Source organism: Pelophylax lessonae (genome assembly GCF_965119305.1).
Source record: "Pelophylax lessonae genome assembly, chromosome: 12".
Classification (NCBI taxonomy): domain Eukaryota; kingdom Metazoa; phylum Chordata; class Amphibia; order Anura; family Ranidae; genus Pelophylax; species Pelophylax lessonae.
This window is the reverse complement of record NC_138779.1, coordinates 179,701,719-179,717,988: the sequence shown is the minus strand read 5'-3', so window position 1 is coordinate 179,717,988 and position 16,270 is coordinate 179,701,719. Positions and strand designations below refer to the sequence as shown.

The following is a 16,270-nucleotide window of genomic DNA, read 5'->3' as shown; positions in this document are numbered from 1 at the left end:
GGTTTCATAATTATCTATCAGCTGGGGCAGCTGCAGGGCTATAATGAGGAAATCTGCTGGGTCTGCATCCTTTTAGACGTGTTCCTATTGGGAGTAGCTCACTAAAAATGACATTTTTGTTGCAGGGGATGCCAAAAAGCAGACTTCTGGGAAAATTGGTGAGCCAATCACACAAGCAGGAACTTATGTTTCTGTGTACAGAACAGTTCCAGGTGGCCATATTGCATATTGAAAATTACTGCAGATTCAAAAGGAAAGGTAATTTATAAAAAAATTAAATTACAATGATTTGTGTCGCAATTGTATACGCTATATTGTTTTTATTTTATTTACTATTTTTTTCCCCACCAAAGTGGAATTACCCTTTAAAGGAGAAGTACAGCCAAAGCTTGTTTGGTTGTACTTCTCCTGTGGATCACAGGAGTGAAGTTAGTTGCACTCTGCACTCCTGTGACCTGTTTTCATAAGACAGACGTCACAGAGCCGGTCCAGGCTCAGGCAAGATTGCGACCATGAAGTCTGGATCCGCCCAGAAGCCTGAATCATCACTGGCTCAGCCGGCTGCTCCCATCCCCTCCACGGCCCAGTTCTCCAGTGAGCGAGGGGGGGGGGGTCAGAGCAGACAGCGGTGACTGACAGTCATTAGGGATGATCGAACTTTTGAAAAAGTTCAGCTGATGAAACACATGTCTCCGAGGACACGCCCACCCGGAAGGAGGACACTGCAGCCATGATTGTGATTGATGTATGCTGAGTCCGATGAAGTTATGTGAGAGAACATCACCTATTATGGGCTTTTGATATTTTGATATCCGGTAAGAGTATTACCTTTGGGTTGAGCACGCGGTGTGGTGGAGGCTGATCGGCATCTGCTATAAAGTGTACACTTTCTCCTCACAACCCCATTGGAATCCTGTTAGGGTGATGGACTTCTTTCATGCTGGACTTTGTTTCACTATCTTATGCATGGACTGTGTATAAGGAGAGCTTTATTCATATAGAGTTTATGTATACTTAGCGCTGCTTGTGTTTATCATTTAGTGGTACGCACCTTTTTTACATGTATATATGTATACCCCTAAACCAGAATCTGCATAGTGGGGTCACCCTGACATGGCAGAGTTTGGTAACCCTGACATGGCAGAGTCAGTTCACCCTAAACTACACTATGGTCACCCTGACATGGCAGAGTCAGTTCACCCTTGACTACACTACAGTCACCCTGACATGGCAGAGTTCGGTCACCATGACATGGCAGAGTCAGTTCACCGTAAACTACACTACGGTCACCCTGACATGGCAGAGTCAGTTCACCCTGAACTACACTACGGTCACCCTGACATGGCAGAGTCAGTTCACCCTTAACTACACTACGGTCACCCTGACATGGCAGAGTCAGTTCACCCTAAACTACACTACGGTCACCCTGACACTTAAAGCTATCCCTACAAAAACTAGATTTTTGAAACTAACTATAGTGGTATATAGTACCCTAACTACACTGCATATCCCTTTCCTCACACTAATAGTTGCAAAATGACACTGGAGCTTTACAAGCAGCAGGAGAAACACAAATGCTTCCACTCTCTTCCACAGCCTCTGTATTACAGTGCTAGAGTTTTGGCGGGGCTATGTTATATACTGGGGGGCGTATGGGGGGCGTATTCACTCAAAAAAAAAAAACAGAAGAAAGGGGACTTTTGGTACCAACTTATAGTAAAATATATTGTCATCAGTTAAATTATAATTTATTACAAAGAAAATGTTAAAAGATGCACAACATCCATATTATGAATGCATCCCATGATGGTGGTAGCATTAATGAGCAAAACTCTATGCTTTTCAAAAGAAAAGGAGGTCATCCATTTATCCTGACATTGGACATAAACAAAGCAATGTTCCCCAATGCATTACCATCACCAATATCAGGAATACCAGGACTGCCAGTTCTCTCTAGTATGTAGATTGTATTTTTACCTATTCTGTAGCAATGTGCAATTAGAAGCAGTGGCCTCACGTGTTGGTGAATTATTCCTAATAGCTTTACCATATCTGGGAATTCTCAACAGCTAAACTGGGAGTAAATATAATTTATTATTTTGTACATTATTTTAGTTACTGTGTTTGCTAAATAGCATTATTACATTTTAGGCAGATAAGCTTCTGATTTTTTTTAGATATTGTGATGTTGCTCACCGTCACTGGTAGTGAAAGACAGGCTTTAACTATTGTGTGTGTATTGAGATAATATGTATTCCATGTGCTTCAAAGTGATAAAGACACACAGACTGTCATTGGCAGCCTTGTCCTATTGTTTGTGTATTGAGATGGAATGTGGATTGTGCCTGTCCCATTGTCTAATGTTAATGACCTCACATTGTTCTGTCCAGATAGCTAGATAATTTGTTTAGGTTAATTCTGTTCCTGTGTACACTTTCATCTGCATATGATAATGTAATCATTCAACCCCTGACCTGTGTGTAGTAATTTGATCAGCAGGGGGATGTGTTCATGTGTGTATAAATGGAGTATGTGTGTCTGTTCAATAAACAGTCTGTTTTACCCCTTCATGAAGTCTCGACTCATGTTTGGGAGAATCTGCTACAAGGGATTGCTATGCTCTTCATATTCCCTTGGATAATCACTAAGCTCTTGTAAGAGCTGGTTCCTGCTTCACTCTCTGGGGAAGGAGAAGTTCACCCACTGGAACCTGGAGCCTTGTCGTAGGTCCAGGGTGGGTAGGAGGCGGCGAGACCCCAACCAAGCTGTGGCAGTTTGTGGGGTCTGAGGTGGTTATGGTGTCCAGTGGAGTGCTTGGTGCCCTTGGGAAGCACTAGGAACATACGTGCGGAGGTACCCAGTCGGGGTGCCGGTTAATCCGTTACAGATATTATTTAATAATTACATCCTAAAACTTTTAAAAATGTCTCCCTTCCAGCACAGCTACTTGAATGGCCAAGATTAGATTTTTTGGGCACCCAAGACAGTCCGAGGCAGCTGGTACTAACTACCTCGACTGATGACTAGAGAATGGCATCCTACTCACCTAGCAGTTTGGTTGTAAGTGTCTGGACCCCAAGAGAGAGAACTGTAAGTACAATTTTCCACCAACAAAAATGTACAGACAGTGCAGAGACAGCAACAATGAGGACCCATCTGGATTACACTGGCAGGCAGGACCGACATTTGGAGCTTTTTATTAAACACAGGTATCTGTGACTGACAGCCAGCAACAGGATTTTGTCCCAAGGCCACAGCCTGCGTCGGCTAATCTGAAATTTGGCAATAAACATTGCCAGTGAGAAGAGGAGACCAGGCTCCCAAAGATAACTTCATACACCTGATTTATTATAGCAAATGAACAACAGCAGAGATAGATCACCTCTGTGTACTTTGTGGGCCTTTGCTCACACTCTGTTGTCACCTGGACCGAAAATGATGACAAATGCAACATTGTTTAGTTGTTGATGATACAAGGATAGTGGGGATAACTCATTGGTTGATAACTGTCTCTAAGGTGATTTCCCCTCACTCTGGAAATATTTTGTGCAATATACTCAACAAGGCAAAAAAAATTAAAATAAATAAACAATTGGGGGTTTTAGCTATTGCATATTTAACCACTTGCCGACCGCCGCACGCCGATCTACGTCGGCGGTCAGCCCCTCACAGGCAAAGTGACGTAGGGCTACGTCACTAGCTTGTGAGGGTCTAGGGAGCGAGCGCGTGCCGCCGGAGGCGCGCTCCCGCTCCCGCGCGCGTGTGACCGGCGGACCGTCACCCGATGTCCGCCGGCCACTCTGCGATCGGCGGGGGAGAGGGAGAAAGTCAGGCAGCTTGTGTAAACAAGCTGCCTGTCATTCTCCCCTCTGTATGAGAGCTGATCATATGGATCTACTATGTAGATCCGTTGATCACTCTGCATACAGCTGAAGCCACAGCCAATCACAGTAAGAATCACGCCCCTAGGGACACACACAGCCCCTCCCTCTCAAATAAAGTTAACCCCTTTACTACCAGTGTATTTTTACAGTAACAGTGCATATATATAGCACTGATTACTGTAGAAATGTCACTGGTAACCCCAAAAGTGTCAAAAATGTCAGTCAAGGGTCCGATCTGTCCGCCGCAATGTCGCAGTACCGCAAAAAAATCGCAGATCGCCGCCATTACGCGTTAAAATAAAAAACAACAAAAATGACAAAAATCTTTCCCTTAGTCAGTAAACGCAATAACTTTTGCGCAAACCAATCAAAATACGCTTTTTGCGATTTTTTTTACCAAACATAGGTAGCATAAAACAAATTGGCCGAAAATGTTAAAAAATTTTGATTTTTAAATTTTTTTGGGGGGGAATTTCATATAAAAAAAAGGGAAAAATATTGCTATTTTTGCAAAATTTACGCTCTTTTTTTGTTTATAGCGCCTGATCAAAAAATCGCACAGTCGATCAAATACCGCCAAAAGAAAGCTCTGTTTGTGGGAAAAAAAGGACACCAAATTCGTTTAGGTACAGCGTCGCACGACCGCGCAATTGTCCGTTAAAGTCACGCAGTGCCGAATCGCGAAATACCCCCTGGTCGTTTAGCAGCCAAATCCTCCGGGGCTTAAGTGGTTAAAGCTGAAATGTAGTATTTTTTGGGGAGATACAACATTAAACCTATTAGTTACCTGTGATCGTGTGTATCCCATGTACTACCAAACTCCTGCTTCACGTAAAAATCTTTCCTTCATACCTCCAGCTACTGGCAAGAGCATCAATCGAAAAAAGTTTCCAATATTCCTGTTCAACAAAAGTTGATTGTTAGATTAGGAACGGCCTTACATGGATCAATATTCGGCTGGTCCCTGCTGAACTGGCTGAATTTCAATCTATCTTTGGCTAGCTTTAGACATTGGATCACAATTACGTTGAAGGGAAATTTTTAGTTGGTCCTCGTGGCAAAGTGGTCAAGGATTGGCACATCTCACTACAAGTAAGTGCAACTGAGACATCTCACTATTGGTAAGTCTGAATACAAAATGCTCAAACTAATAAAGAGCAATATAAAATGATAAATTCTCCTCTCCCATATGTTGACATGAGATAACCTTCCCTAATAGGGAATGTGCTCAGTCTGCCCTGACATTTAATGTAGTAATCAGGTAAACATCTTTTAAATTAGCAGTCATGAAATAGCCTTTTTAAATACACATTAACCTATTAAAATCGGGATCCTGTGAACCCTCTGTCTTCCTGTCTATGTCTCTTTATCAAGGCTGTTCAGATAAGAGACAAGAGATCTGTACACAGCACCAGTACAGCACCAGTATAGGGAAATCCATCTTATCTTTCTTAGTTCCAGGACATTTTATTATTTTGAAATCTCCTTTCTTGTACTTCATTAGCGCTAAATCTTTTAAGAACAGTCCACACTGGAAAGCAAAGTGTAACTTCCTAAGTCATTCTGTGGCATTCTTCTTACTTGGCAGTCCTGGGTTTGATTTCCACAATCAGTGCTACCTGCATAGAGTTTGTAAAAAAACTTACAATTTTGTCTGGGTTTGTTCCATGTGCTCTTCTATCCTTTTACAATCCAAAAACATATTGTTTTTTTATCTTCCTTCCTTCCCCACTCTATGCACTAATGAGAATTTGGAAAGGATATTTGCTTGTAAGATCTCTTGATGGCAAAGTTATCAAAGGAGCTACAGAAAAAAAAGTCAGCACTAAATTACCAAGTAATTTCTGAAAATATTTTAAAGTAGAATTAAAGGCAAAGAAGGTACCAAAGGAAGACCCCCCCCCCCCCCTCTATTTCTGGGTTGGGGAAAAATCAAAATTTGGGATTTTCTTTAATTTCTGGGGATAATCATAAGCATGACAAATAGGGTGAATATTCCTAATGGGGGCACAGACAGAAATAAAAACCTGATAGGTGTTCCTATTGCTCTCCACTCTATCCAACATTTTAATGAATTGCCTATGGTTATACCTTAAAGTGGTTGTAAAGCTAAAAAAAATAAAAATAAGTAACAAACATGCCTATATTTACCCGTTCTGTACAATGGTTTTGCACACAGCAGCCCCAATCCTCTTCTTCTGGGAACCCCACCGGTGCTCCAGGTTGCTTCTCTTCATCGGGCACCATTCAAGCGGCTTTCCCTGGGGGGCACCTGTGCGTGCTTGCTCCTGAGTCCCCCTGCTCTATTAACAAAGACAGCAGTATTTGGCCCTGCCCCCCCCCCCCCGCCCCGCTCCCATGTCACTGGATTTGATTCACCGCAGCAGAAGATATTGGCTATCAATCTGTCCAATGAGGTGAAAGACAGTGGCGGGTGCCACTGAGCTTGTGCACATTGCTGGATCAGATGGGCTCAGGTAAGGAAAAGGGTGGGGGTCTGGGGGGCAGCTGCAGCAGAGAAGGTTTTTCACCTTAATGCACAGAATGCTTTAAGGTGCAAAACCTTAGGGCTTTAGAACCACTTTAAGTGTAGCAGTTACTTCACTTTTAATTGGTAGTTATGTGACTGATTTGAGAAGCACTACTGGGACATGTGAGAGTCAAAATATGTAAACCACCATTGCTTAACCACTTTACCACCGGAGGATTTTCCTGCTAAAAAAACAGGGGTTTTTTTGCGATTTTTTACTGCGTGACTTTAACGGACAATTGCGCGGTCGTGCGACGCTGTACCTAAACGAATTTCACGTCCTTTTTTTCCCACAAACAGAGCTTTCTTTTGGTGGTATTTGATCACCTGTGCGATTTTTTGATCACGCGCTATAAACAAAAAAAGAGCGCAATTTTTGCAAAAATAACAATATTTTTCACTTTTTTTTTATATGAAATTCCCCCCCAAAAAAAAGTAAAAATCTAAATTTTTTAACATTTTCGGCCAATTTGTTTTACGCTACATATGTTTGGTAAAAAAAATCGCAAAAAGCGTATTTTGATTGGTTTGCGCAAAAGTTATCGCGTTTACTAACAAAGGGAAAGATTTTTGTCATTTTTGGTGTTTTTTTTTTTTAACGAGTAATGGCGGCGATCTGCGATTTTTTTTTGCGGTACTGCGACATTGCGGCGGACAGATCGGACCCTTGACTGACATTTTTGACACATTTGGGGGTACCAGTGACATTACTGCAGTAATCAGTGCTATATATATGCACTGTTACTGCAAAAATGACACTGGCAGGGAAGGGGTTAACTGTATTGGACAGGGAGGGGTTAAGTGTGTCCTAGGGGCGTGCTTCTAACTGTAGTGGGACATTGCTATTGGTGTAAAAACAAAGATCAACGGTTCTACATAGTAGTAGAACCGTCTGATCTTCATTTTTACACAGGGAGAACTGACAGGCGGCTTGTTTACATAAGCCGCTCTGTCTTTCTCCCGCTGTACCGGCGATCATAGTGTGACCGGCGGACATCGGGTCTGCCAGTCACACTCCCGCACTCCTCCGTGAACGAGCCGCTATTGGCTCTAGAAGGAGTGACAGGCGAGTGACGTAGACCTACGTCACTCTGCCTGGCCGGGGCCGACTGCCGCAGTAAATATACTGTGCGCAGTCGGGAAGTGGTTAAGCAGTCAGAAGGTCAGAGGGCACAGGAACTTTGGTTAATTTCTGGCCTTTCACATGGTGTTACATAGTTGGAAAGGTTAAATAAAGACACTAGTCCATCCAGTTCAACCTGTGTGTGTATGCTTATGTCACTACCACTTTCAATACCCCTGTACATCTTGTTCACTAAGAAACGCATCTAAAAGTTTTTTCCTTTTTAACCACTTCCCAACTGTGCTATAGCCAAAAGATGGCTACAGCGCAGTCATCCAGTTCTGGGAGGGCGTATTTGGACGTCCTCCCGGAAGCATGCCCTGCGCGCCCCCTGGGTCGCACATCCAGCACACTCCTTTGGACACAGCTGATCAAAGATTGCAGTAAAGGACTAACCACAGTGGCCCTGTGTTCAATCACAGCTGATCACATGTAAACAAACCTATTGGAATTATTTTCCTCAAGAGGAGAGGAGAGCTGTTAACTGGCAATTTTGACAGCACACATTTACACTGATAATCAGGGCAAAATTATGAGTGCAGCCCCATCAGTGCCAATCAGTACCCATCAGGGCTGCCTATCAGTGCTCATCAGTGCCGTCTATCATCTCCTCTTCATCATTGCAGCCTATCAGTGCTGCTTATCAGCAGTGCCCATCAGTGCAGCTTCATCAGCGCACATTAGTGAAGGAGAAAATTACTCTTTTTTTATTTTTGGTCTTTTTTTTTCATTTGTTTAGCAAAAAAAAAAAAAATATTAAAAACAGTGGTGATAAAATACCACAAAAAGAAAGCTCTATCTGTCTCAAAAAATGTAAAATATCATATGGGTACAGTGTTACATGACCGGGTAGTTGTTATTCAAATAGCGAAAGCATTGAAAGTTGGCCTGGGCAGGAAGGGGGTAAAAATGTATTGAAGTGGTTCATTTATCTAAACTCTCTGCTGACACCACCAACTGTAGAAGGGAGTTCCACATCCTTACCGCTCTAACAGTAAAGAGTCCCTTATGCAGTTTAAGATTAACCTGCTTCTTGTCCAACTTCATTGTGTGGCCTTGTGTCTTCATTAAAAATGTAAGATTAATAGTTTTCTTCCAATAATACAGTCTTCATTTAAAGGTTTGTATATTGTGATCATATCCCCTCTTAAGTGCCTCTTCTCTGGGGAGACATTGTTTTATGTTTAAAAGGTAGGAATTCCACGCTTATGGATGGAAGTAAGGCTGCAGCCCACCTCAAAATATAGTCCCAAGGGGCTATATCAAATGTTAAAAGAGAAAAAATGAGGTAAAATGGCGCTGCCTATAAAAGGATAAATGGAAGGGATAAAAGTAATCAATTCCTAATGTGCAATTAAATGTAAAATACTGTGATCTCTATAAGAAAATAAATAATTAGATAAATTGTGATACAAAATACACATAAATATATAACTTCAAAATAAAAAGTAAGCACATATGTAGTGAACTTAAAGTGATATGTGCAAATAAAGTGACAATAGCACAGTGCTGGTGTGGTTATATCCAATACAGTCACCAAAAGATATTAAATAAATATGTTTAAATATATATAAGTCCTGATGACGTCAGCTGTGACGAAATGCGTCGTGCGTGGTTACGTCATTTCCGCCCCACTGGAACGCAGATCCGGTCGCTGGTTACCGTAGTGTCCCGGAAGTAGCCGCCAACAAGGGACTCGCGGCCCCTACTGCTTCTTATGCTGTACCTGCTCGTTTTTAAATGTGAGTACCTGTCTTATTTTATGATTTAATAAACGGATCAAACGGTACTTCACCATATGAGGTCTTTCTTTTTCTATATGCTATCCTGGGATATCTCCCTACATTGGAGAATGGAGTAATAAGGTGATCTTGCTTATTGGGGATTCCTGACCGCGCTGAGAGAGGACACCCAGGGATATTTCCACCTGAAAGCCTATTATTGGGATTCCTAGGAGCCTGTAGGGGTATATATCTCTGGTGAGTGCGGGATACACTGGAGGGGTGCATGATTGTTCCCACCCCACACTTATCACCGGATCACCCCCTGAATAATATTGAATCACCATGTTTTTTTGAATCACAGTTTTTTCAAGCACTTTATGGACTGAGTTTGGACTTATATATATTTAAACATATTTATTTAATATCTTTTGGTGACTGTATTGGATATAACCACACCAGCACTGTGCTATTGTCACTTTATTTGCACATATCACTTTAAGTTCACTACATATGTGCTTACTTTTTATTTTTAAGTTATATATTTATGTGTATTTTGTATCACAATTTATCTAATTATTTATTTTCTTATAGAGATCACAGTATTTTACATTTAATTGCACATTAGGAATTGATTACTTTTATCCCTTCCATTTATCCTTTTATAGGCAGCGCCATTTTACCTCATTTTTTCTCTTTTATTGTTTTATGTTTGTAGTCAATCCTCATAACTAAGGTCCTTCTGCTCCCTTTTTCGTTGTTTTACCACTCTTTGGACTTTATCAGGTGCAAGGATGTCCTTTCCGAGGATTAACTGTAAACTGGCTTACTTTACATCGTCTTCCATTTCTAAAAACATGCAATATATTAGGTTAGACAGTTGGAAGTGTAGGGGAAACCCCAAAACTCATGGGTTTCAGTAACATTTTGACTGTTGAAGCCAAATTGAAAATTAAATTTATTAGACAAACATGTTGGTGCAGACATTTTTGGAGAGTAATTCAGTTACATTACATTCTGTTGGTTTGATAAACATTGCTCTGACTGGCTAGGACATCTAATATAATTTATACATTCTGAAGTGGGTGGCACCTAGCTCTCTAAAGTTTCTTTGTGGTGACATTCGTTGATATGCGGATGGTCATTAACATAGACTTGTCACTTCCAAGTAGTTGTTTAGCTGAACAGGTCTTCAAAAGCCTAGATAGCAATCTAGACATCTCACAACATATACATACAATATATCTGCTTAATCATAAATACATGTTTGATAATCATAAATAAATGTTTGCTAAATAAAATGTCTGTTCCCTTTTCCCTATCAGAAGCATACATTCAGACTTCAGGTGACCTTTGATCCCTAAACTGAAAATCATGTTATCAAAACCGTGGTAGAAATTAATCAAAAATACCTTTTGAAATGACAACGCATTGGTTTTGATTGTTCTCCAACTAAAATTCGGATGCTTTGATCATTCAAAACGATTGAAAGAGCAGATGGGTTATTGATGCAGACTGTTCAATTCTTTGGGATCATTTATTGTAAGCTGTTAGAAAGCTTAAAAAACTTTCAAAGTGTTCAAAACTTATGGAAAGCTTCCAAAACTGGCAAGTGTATGGTCAGCATGATAAAGAACTAATGTGGTGAAATAGATATGAGTATGGGAAACTAGAAATAATATCAAAGTACTCTAAAGTATTGAAGGGCCAATTCACTCCAGAATTAAAGGGCTGCAGAAAAATGACCTTTGCTATTATGGATACATTTAAAAGGTTAAGGTAAGAGGTTAAACTTCAGAGATTGCTGAGTTGGGAGCTGAGTTCTATGTTCTACCACTGTTCCTATACTGTCAGTCGGTAATGAGTCTTGTGATTATTAAAAAGAAAAAATGTAGAAAGTTTTCTGCCTTTACACACCAACCTGAAATTCTGCCTGAAATACTATATATACACAGTATCTCACAAAAATGAGTACACCCCTCACATTTTTGTAAATATTTGATTTTATCTTTTCATGTAACAACACTGAAGAAATTACACTTTGCTACAATGTAAAGTAGTGAGTGTACAGCTTGTATAACAGTGTAAATTTTCTGTCCCCTCAAAATAACTCAACACACAGTCAATATTATCTAAACCGCTGGCAATAAAAGTGAGTACCCCCCTAAGTTAAAATGTCCAAATTGGGCCCAAAGTGTCAATATTTTGTGTGGCCACCATTATTTTCGAGCACTGCCCTAACCCTCTTGGGCATGGAGTTCACCAGAGCTTCACAGGTTGCCACTGGAGTCCTCTTCTACTCCTACATGACGACATCATGGAGCTGGTGGATGTTAGAGACCTTGCACTCCTCCACCTTACATTTGAGGATGCCCCACAGATGCTCAATAGGGTTTAGGTCTGGAGACATGCTTGGCCAGTCCATCACATTTATCTCAGCTTTTTTAGCAAGACAGTGGTCATCTTGGAGGTGTGTTTGGGGTCGTTATCATGTTGGAGTACTGCCCTGCCATCCAGTCTCTGAAGGGAGGGGATCATGCTCTGCTTAAGTATGTCTCAGTACATGTTGGCATTTATGGTTCCCTCAATGAGCTGTAGCTCCCCAGTGCTGGCAGCACTGATGCACCCCCAGACCATGACACTCCCACCACCATGCTTGACTGTAGGCAAGGCAAACTTGTCTTTGTACGCCTCACCTGGTTGCCACCACACATGCTTCACACCATCCAAACCAAATAAGTTTATCTTGGTCTAATCAGACCACAGGACATAGTTCCAGTAATCCATGTCCTTAGTCTGCTTGTCTTCAGCAAACGGCTTTCAGGATCTCTTGCATATCATCTTTAGAAGAGGCTTCCTTCTGGGACGATAGCCATGCAGACCAATTTAGGGCAGTGTGCAGGGTATGGTCTGAGCACTCAGAGGCTGACCCCCCACCCCTTCAACCAGTCTGCAGCAATGCTGGCAGCACTCATACTTATATTTCCCAAAGACAACCTCTAGAAATGATGCTGAGCACGTGCACTCAACCATTGTATGGTCTTGGCCACCGTGCTGCAGCTCAGTTTCAGGGTCTTGGCAATCTTCTTATAGCCTAGGCCATCTTTATGTAGAACAGCAATTCTTTTTTTCAGATCCTCAGAGAGTTCTTTGCCATAAGGTGCCATGTTGAACTGCCAGTGACCAGCATGAGAGAGTGAGAGCGATAAAACCAAATTTAGCACACCTGCTCCCCATTCAAACCTGAGACCTTGTAGCATTAACGAGTCACATGACACCGGGGAGGGAAAATGGCTAATTGGGCCCAATTTGGACATTTATTTTTACTTAGGGGTGTACTCACTTTTGTTGCCAGCGGTTTAGACATCAATGGCTGTGTGTTGAGTTATTTTGAGCGGACAGCACATTTACACTGTTATACAAGCTGTAAACGCACTACTTTACATTGTAGCAAAGTGTAATTTCTTCAGTGTTGTCACATGAAAAAGATATAATAAAATATTTACAAAAATGTGAGGGGTGTACTCACTTTTGTGAGATACTATATATATATATATATATATATATATATATATAGTATGAAAAGCAAAACATATATCAAAATTACCAAAAACATAAATACAGTATGTGAAATAAATAATAGCCCACTTCCAAGTATTTCTTCATTCATAAAAATAGAGCACAGCAACATTAAAAGTCTGCACTATCCCTTTAAATAGGTGCACATTTTCTGTGCTGTGCTCCCCTCTGTACTATGTGAGAGATGTACATTCCTAAGATACATCGCCATTTGAACCACCGAGGAGGACTACAAATCCTAGCAAAACACAAGGATATTTAAAAAAAGGCGTGCATGACTCTTGCATACAATTAAGAGTCCACGGAAGTCAGTGAGTGAGTGGGATCACTGACGGGGAGCACAGCACAGAAAATTTGCACCTATTTAAAGTGAAAGAGCATGGCACTATTAAAAGACTGCACTATTTTTATGAATGAATGAAGAAACACGTGAAAGTGGACTAATAATCATTTATTTTAGATATTTGCAGTATGTTTTTGATAATTTTGATATATATATATATATGAACAATTGATGTGACAGACGTACAGATGTTAGGCTTGCTAAGATACTAATTCGGAGAAATATTCAGCCTAAAACAACAATAATTCTTCAACCTGGAATAGCTCACAAAAGGTTGCTAAAGCTTCTGCAGAAATAAAGGCAATACTACAACCATGATGTCATAGATCTGTTGACGTTCCATTTGGAGACAAAATACAAGTGGCCACACACAATTAAATTTTACTTAGATTTCTACTGTTAGATTGGCAAAATTTAACAGATTTGGGGCTTACAAAAACAATCCTTTCCATTCCGTTCATATCTAGTCAGCTACGTCCTCATAGTACAAAGCACCTGTTAAATTTGGCTGATCTAACAAATAAAGTTCTAAGCAAAATCACACTGTAGATTTTAGCTTGAGGATAAAAGCAAGAATAGATGTGAGCAAGCAGAAGTCATAGATCTTGCATCAGAGGTAAGATAATAGAAAATTGCTCAATAAGGAAGAGCATTATGAAATAGATACAGAAATAAAAATCCATTGGAATCCTGAATTCAGTAAATCTCTTATAGGAGAAACCCTCCTGATCTTAAGCTGTTACCACCAGTTAACTACCATAAGTTGACATATCCATGGACTCACACTGGTTGAACCGCGAAGAATCCTGCACAATTTCTAGACAGTATTTTTAATAAATGATGTTAGGCTTTAATGTACAACTAAAGGCTTCTATATGACATTATAAAAAAGTCCCGAACCAGTTACTATATGATCCAGAAGCCTTATAAAGTAAACAAAAATGTTTTTTAACCTTCCCTGACTGAGCCAAATTCTCATACCTTTGTGTCTTGCACACTCCCCCTCCCAGACACTGCAGCTCACAGTGGGATGGCTTCAGCAACAGAGGCAGTGCTGCCAATCCAGAAAGTAGTGGGCAGGACTAGGTTGAACCAGGTGTTGATTGACAAGCTACAGATTTGCAAATCAGCAGTGACAATGCCTGAAACGCTTTTTCATCCCATTATAATACAAGCAGGCCTAGCTCACATGCAAATGGCAACTCCACTTTGAATTCAAGAGCAGTACAGCATCATTGCCACACCATCACAGGAAGCTGCATTAGGTGGACTTCACTGGCAGGATCTACGGGTATTTGTGGAACATTGCAGGGAGACTAAGAATAAAATGCATGGGCAGATTGCACTGGCAATACCTTGTAGGTGGGTGCAGTGGCAAAAACACAAAAGTCCAGGTGCAATGTAAGAACTTGTTTTGAATTAAAGCAAAGACAGGTCACAACTAGCCCATTGGGATGACAGCCCAACCAAGAAGAACACTCACAAATTTCAACAGCTTGGAGCAGGTTTTACCGAACTGACAGTAAATATGGAAAATAACTGCACTAACTAGTGCGATCCAGCAGCAACTTCCCAGATCCATAGTGCAGACACAGAACGGCCCTCACACCTCTCAGCCAGGACAAGAAGCCTCCATCTTCCATCGGGGACACGGAGGAGAGACAGAGAAGATCCTCACACAGGTCAGAGCAGAATCAGCTTCATGTCTACAGTCAGCACATTGCAGGCCTAGGACCCCCCACAAGGTGGAATGACACTTTAAGGGGAACTTTCCCTGATTGAGGACACTTGTGAGCAGGAGGAAGAGAAGCCGAGAGTTGGGAGAGATTTCCCCCTTCATGTCCGGTCACCGTGCTGGGAAGAGTCAGAAGTCACCCAACCATAGAAGACTCATCAGAGGAGCTCCACATCAACCTCCAGAACAGGACACCATCAGCCAGACTACTGTGTTGCGACTCGGAGTGATTGTTCCACCTACTGCTTTTCCTGAGGATCATCCATGGGATATTTGGCTCATACCCTTATGTGATTTGGTAAGAGGCAGTGGTGTTGGGAGTGATCATCCAATTTTTGGTGGCCTTTTTGTGTCCTTTCTATCCTTTGCCTCTGGTAAGCATTTGGAACTTAGGGGTGTGGGTGCTTGACTTTCATCCTCATCTGGTTGGCTCTGGTGATGGTGTGCACTCCTTAGGGTGATATTTACTATACAGTATTATGCTATGGAAGCCTGTATTTCTTTTACATGACTGCCATTCATCATTGAGACGATTGTGGGCTCGCTGATCTGAGGCTGGTGGACCTATTATCTATCTTGATTTTTGGGCGATTTCCTTTCCTTCATCTGGTAAGGAGACTACATCATTGGTGGCCTATTCTCTGACTTGGGGATTTTCCACTTTGGACTGTGTATGATTTTTTGGATAATATCCTGGACTTTAAGAGGACATTCATTTGGAGTTTAACATCATTGATTGTGTCATAATTTGACATTCATTGCCATTTATAGCACATATAGCGCAACTTAGTTTATTTACCGAACTGACAGTGCCTATCAGGAGGGGCAGAATGCAGCCTGGCCTTCTTGTGCCCAAGTGGAAAGAAGTCCAAAGAAGTTGCAAACCTAACTCTTTCCCTCCTCATCTGGAACCTTTTACTGCCACTAGTACTGTCCCTGGCAGATGGGTGATCTGTCCCCACACTACCTGCTTGCACAAATTCAAGCCAAAACCTAGAAGCAGTGACTTAAAAAGACTCTGCTGACCCAAGATCACCACCAAGAGTCATCTGAATGCAGTGCAGCAAACCTGAATGCTGCCTGCAGGAGCCAGGAGGCCATAGAGAAACTGAGCTTCCCCTGACTTCCTCTCTAGGCTGTGATGCCGCTCCAGGTGGGCGCAATATAGAGTGAAGGAAGCAGACTGCACCTGCCTACAAGCACTACTTTAAAACTGAAGTTTAGTTATGGCAATACTTTTGGGGTACCTGTGGAAGCTGGAAATCCCTTTAGTAGGCACTGCTACTACAGTTATCTCCACTAGCTTCTGGGGCCTGTGCTAGGCTGACATGCTGCCTACTGAATTCAGAGGTGCC

At 41.5% G+C, this 16,270-nt stretch overlaps 1 protein-coding gene across 1 annotated transcript in view; it reads right to left on the bottom strand.

The window, feature by feature from the left end:
- The window catches only part of LOC309568316 (uncharacterized protein), a 240,500-nt gene that overhangs the window by 175,479 nt on the left and 48,751 nt on the right, over window positions 1–16,270 (bottom strand). The window lies entirely within an intron of this gene.